Below are 6,000 nucleotides of genomic sequence, written 5' to 3'. Positions count from 1 at the left end.
CCATCAAGAGAAAGCTTGCTTTTTTCCCCACTATTGGACGACTTTATTTTTTTTAAAGTGTTGAGTGTCTCCCTCTGCCCTCTGTTCTAACTGAAGGCTTTAGCCAAGCTGCAAATGCTTCCCTATATAGAGTTTCTGTAACCTGCCACCTTCTATAGGCTTTTCTTCTTAAGTAAGTTTTCCATCCAGTTATTCCTGGTTTTTAGTGTTTTTATTTATTTATTTATTTTTGCTTATGAAGTTTTTGGGAAAAATACAACTTATAGTAGCTACCCCTTCCACCTCACCAGGTCTCTACTCCCTTTAAGCCTTCCTTAGCAGGACCATATTTAAGCTACAAGCAGCCCAGAAAATGCACTCCTGCAGCTTTCACTCACTATAGCTGTTGCACGTATTTCCATGAACAACTAGATTAAAGGAAACCAGTTTCTGAAATGTTATACATTAACAAAGCTCACCCAGGGTATGCTTGATATGTCTTCTGTTACAAACAGGAATGAGGCTGCTGTGGAGAAAGAAAACATTGAGACAATAAATCCTTTTTCTTTCTTTCTGCCACTTGATGCTCTGCATATCCTGCCATATCATCGTATTTCAAACTACTTCAAGTTTCCTTTGCAAATCTGACTGTTCAGCCGCCTTCTTTCTTTTTTTCATTTTTCTTTCTTTTTCTTTCTTTTTTTTAAAAAAAAGTTTTTTTTTTTTTTTTAAAAAAAACAACAACACACATGCAATCATATTTCATGGCTACTCTTATACTGCCTCTCGAGCACTAGTCAATCATACTATTCCTCTAATGCAATGTGTCATGCTAAATTCTGGCTGTTCTTAGAACAGATAATGTCAAGACTCTCCCAGGAAGAAGCAAAGGTCCCTTCTACCTTTCCAAGCCTTGTTGTACCATTGCCTTCAGTTATATCTTTCCTATTGTCCACTGGTACCTAAGTTATTTCATTTTGGTCTCTTTTTTCTTCATCAGATGATGGATAGATAAAGTTCATCACTAGTTCTACTTACCGTGCCTTATATACCGTAACTGCAGTAAACCCGAGTTTACATTTACATTGTCCCTTAGCATGCCAGCCTATTCTGTTGATGCTATGAAGACCAAAACAATTATAATGGGTCTAAGCCAGTTCCTCACAGGAAAGTTCTTCCTTGGTCATTGCAGTTGCTATCAGGCACGTAGCTGTTGCTCGTCCTTCTTTCTTTCAGTTTCCATTTTTTTTTGTGAGCATATGCCTTATGGAGGAGGATGTGGTCAACTCTCACAGAGGAAGCAGATGTTTGGATTCTGGGTGCTGCTTCAGCCCATGTTCATTTCTTAAAACATAGGAGAGTGTTCCAAAGGCTGAGTGATAAGCTTGAATGGAATGGGATCTTGCTCCCCTGCTTTCAAAGATGGGAATGGTGCAGAAGGATGGATATGTCCAGAGTGTCCAGGACTGATGACTTTTAACTTTCGTATATCAAAAATGTCAAGATAAGAATTGTCACCAGGTTCCTCCTTTCTGTTACAGATTATTTCACGTACTTCAAAGGTACTTGCTACAGAGTAAGCTCTTCACAAGAAATGCCCTTTCAGTTAAGGACTTTTCAGTATTTTTGTTCAGGTCAATCAGACCCTGATAGTAACCAGCTTTCAGAGTGATTCAGCTACCAGGAATAACATATATCTAAGACCCAAGTATAAGTAGCTGAGAATAGAACACAAGTTTGCTGTTTCCATATTTATAAGATATTTGTAATTTTCTTTAAAAGATGAGTAGTCTGCATTTTTTTTTCTTTTCAAAATTATGCTTTGCTATAATTAGAGGAGGCTGCAGGCATGCTTTCAGTAAAGCATTACCCTAGTTATACCAAGTTTACTGTAGTCAGTGAATCAGAATCCAGGTCGTGGTGTTTTACATGCATATAAGGGAAATTGTTCTTCTTTATATCTAGTTACAGTAAGACTAGCATGTCACTGGGAGCTTTGCCAGGGGAAATTCGTATGTCCGATACTTAAGAGATTAGAGCAGCGTTAGAAATTCTTTGGTTACTAAAATGCTCTTGAACCTTAATGATACAGACACAGGCAAAAAAGATTTCAGTAGTATAACTGCACACATTTCTGAAGTTTAGAAAAGCGTAATGCTGCAGTTCAGAACACCTGCAGAATCCCTGGGGTCTTCAGTCCCTCATAGGCTTCCATAAGAAATAAATGATGGAGCAGATCTAAATAAAGGAGAACGGGAAGAATGTTGTTTCCTTTGTTTAGGATAGTGTCAAAGACTATAAAGGGGGAGAATAAATCATATTTCTTGAGAATTTGTAGCTCTCCTGTTGTTTTTTGTAGTATATAACATGTGAAGGATTAATTTAACTGGTGGCTTCCTTTTTTTTTTTTTTTTTTTTCTTTCTCTTTTTTTTCTCCCTTTTATGTGTGGATTGTCTGTCCTGCTGTCCTGGAAGTGTTTACTAGAGAATAACTTCCAGGGCAATGGAAAAAGATTTCATCAGGATGCTAAAATATTAGATTTAATTAATTTTCTCATTTATATGGCAGGCAAAAAGTTCAGAGAATGTGTGAGATGCTGTGAGAAGAAAAAAATTAAGTTAAAAAATGATGGAAAGAAAAAGGGAAGGAGAACTTTATTGATTTTATTTTTATTTTATTTTATTTATTATTATTATTTTGTATGGTTGCTACTCCCAAGTGGATTAGAGGAGTCATGCTAGAGGAATTGAGGGTAGGGAAGAGGGAATCACCAATCTGATTTATAAACTAGATCGATAACAGAGCAATCTTGAATTGGGAAAATGCCAAAATGTTTCTACTTCCAGCCTGCCAATCTTCTTAACTGCTCTTTGTATACTCAGATGCTATGTTTTAATAGATACAATAACACTTATTTAATTATTTCCATAAAGCATCACATTCAGATACTGGAAAAGACTCATGAACATAAACTTCATCTTCTTTCTATAGAGATCACAAGTGGCAGCCAAAATTCTGTCACTGTTTCAATACTAAAAGACTACCAACAACTTATTCCTGGCTTTGGAGGTTCAAAGATGATGTCGTTGGTTCTATGATAACAGACAGTAATGACAAACATGAAGAAGGCAATGCATTTTTACACAGCACTTGAAATTGGTATTGGAAACAAATTTACTTGTGTTAATATTTTGTTTTGATAAAAAGAAATATTTAGACAGATGCATTGAGTAGGTCAGTAAATAGTTTCTGATATAAGAGTTCTGACAGTGAAAGCTTCCTGAGTGCCAGAGAATACCTATATGGTGCTTCTTCTTTCACAACAGGTTAAGCAGCACACCAATATTCTCTCCTTACAGGGTGGGAATAAAGGAAAATTGTTTCTGTAAGGAGGGAAAAAGCACAAATACTGTTAAGCCAAGTAGTTCCATGAGACACGGGATCCGTCTGTCGAACAGTGGCTTTTTAAGGTTTATGTCTCTTGATTTTTCTGATGCCTAAATGTTTCAGGTTTTGAGGGAATCTTTTCCTGTCTTTGAGAAGTTTGTCTTCCCCCTGTAAGGATTTGTGAGTTGTACATATGCAGCCCCTCTGGGTTATGGGCTAATCAGCTTTCTTCAGTTCTTTCTTTTTCTTTAACCATGTAGGAACTAAATACTTTTCTCCCCTTCTGGCTTGTTTGCTTGAAACTGGCCATCAGGTCCTGGGACACACATGGAAAACCAGACAAAACTTTCTGGGCCAGTGACATGAATGGGAACATTCACTTTACATTTCCTTTTGCCAGGCTCTAAACACGCTGTCAGGATTGGTTGGTAGCTTTAGTATTCAATAAGGCAGCTGAGCAACTATATCTGAACCAATTACTATGGTTTTAGTGGGATTGGGCAAAAAGGCAGTCCAATTCAAACTGCTTTATTGGCATGACTAGTATTGCAAGCTTTGCCAAAAGGCATAGTGCCACTGGGGATTTGAGAGATTCAACATGTCAAAATGAATTCGGTCTTAAAATAGCTGCCGTTTGATACTACTTTATTCTGCAATGATTAGAACTGGAGAAGGTTTTGATCTTTGTTCCTAACCTTGGAGGTTCAGACAAATGGTCTTGGTGCTGGCCACTTACCGCTGCGTCAAGCTACGCAGCTGGGGAATAAAGGAAAGCTCTGGCTTTTCGTCTAAAACCAGACAAAGACCGAACAATAAGATTCTTTCCAGTGTCTAGAGAGAGACTAGAAAGTACAATTTGGCTTAGGACACCAGGCACGAATCCCCCAACAGGGTCTTTTCTAAAACTGAGAGAAAGGCAAAAGGCTTGCAAATAGCCTGCTAATTAGCGAGTAATTGCGGTAATGGAAAAGAGCTCAGTTAGCCGAAATCTGTGCTCAGTATTTAGAATGACAATGCAAAGAGTTAAATCCTATTTTCTTTTAGTCCGATATTAAAACAACATCAAACAGTGCTCCAGAAAATGTATGTAAATTATGAACAGGCTGTTTTGTACTTCTCAGATTGTAGTGTTGTGTACTGGAAAATGTTAAGCTGATAAAGAGTAAAGGGCTGCACTATTTTAAGCTCTCTTATCCAGTTAGCTGACTAAAACTGTTTTACAGCTAGAACAGAGCAGCTGGGCTGGTACACATAGCATTCATCAGTGACTGTAAATCTGTGAAAAAGAGCAGGGAAACAACAAGCTGGGAATAGATTCTGTCAAGCCCACAACATCTGAAGAATTTGTAGTTAGAAAACCCCACTGATGCTCAGAAAGCACAGATATCTGCCAGTCCTCCAAGATTTTTTGAAGCGAGCATGTGCTGTTTTTCTGAAGTTCCTATGTGCCTTCTAAAAAAAAAGGGGGGGGGGAGAAAGAAGGAACATGCTGTACTGAACAGAGAAGCAACGAAGTCAGCATTGAAAGAAGGAGAAAAAAAAAAGAAAAAAAAATAGTTTAGGCTGGGACACTTCTGCTATTTCCCAACTTGTCATAGGTTGCATGTAAAATGAAAGTTAAGCACATTTTTCTTTATTCCTCTTGAAGTTTTAATGTCAGTGCTAGGTGGTTGATTCCTGGCCTGTTGCTGCCACCCAAAAGCCCTGAGCAGGTCGCGGAGTTTATAACGGGATGTCTGCTCATGGCAGGTCATCTACTGTCAGATGTAGCCTTTAATTTTATCTGTGGCTTTTAACCTGGGCTGTGTCTTTTAGTCACTGTAAGAGTCTCAGTAGTGTGGTAATGTGTGCCTCAGCTTCTGGATCCTCAACTAAGTGCAAAACCAGAAATTTACCACTTCAGGTATCCTTTCCCACAAAGAGCCCCTTCCTAGCACTTAAACTGCTACTTTTGGACTTCACACAGGATTTTTAACCACATCGATATTTACTAGAATGAATGAATGAATGAATTCTAGAAACAGATCTATATTCACAGAGTATGGAGCTGAGTTTAACCAGACTTAAATCGGAACTAAAAATATTTTTATTCTGTTGTGTGGAAAATAAAAAACCCCACACATTTTCTTTTAAATACCAAAATGTACTATGAACTGCTAAGATATACTTGTAAAAAAAAAAAAAAAAAAAAGAAGAATTAAAATGTAAAGGAAACAATACTAATCTCTGGTTTGGGGTGGCTGTGAAATTTTGGATCCCTTCTTGTAGGGATGGTGTTTTCAAATTCCAAGTGCTTTTACAACTTATATTGAATAGAAGTTAACACTCCTGAGGCCAAAACGTATATTTTTTCAGAGAAGGGCTACCTATGGAGGACACAAAGTGATGCAAAGTGATAATGCTGTGGGCTGAGAGCACTGTGAAATCTCTGCTTTTGTCTCGAAAGGAACAAGAAGGCTTGAATAGATGTGAAGCATGGTGTTGGACAGAAAGCATGAAAACCACCTTTGCAGGGGTCTTTTAAACTTGCTTCCTTTGTAGATGTCTCGTTGCAGATTTCTGGTTCTCACCTCTGCTTTCACTTTAGCATATGATTCAATTGGGAAAACTCTTACTTGAAGGAAATGCCAACG

Source organism: Anser anser, assembly GCF_964211835.1.
Source record: "Anser anser genome assembly, chromosome: 2".
NCBI lineage: Eukaryota > Metazoa > Chordata > Aves > Anseriformes > Anatidae > Anser > Anser anser.
The sequence above is the reverse complement of the archived record's forward strand: the minus strand, read 5'-3'. Positions refer to the sequence as shown.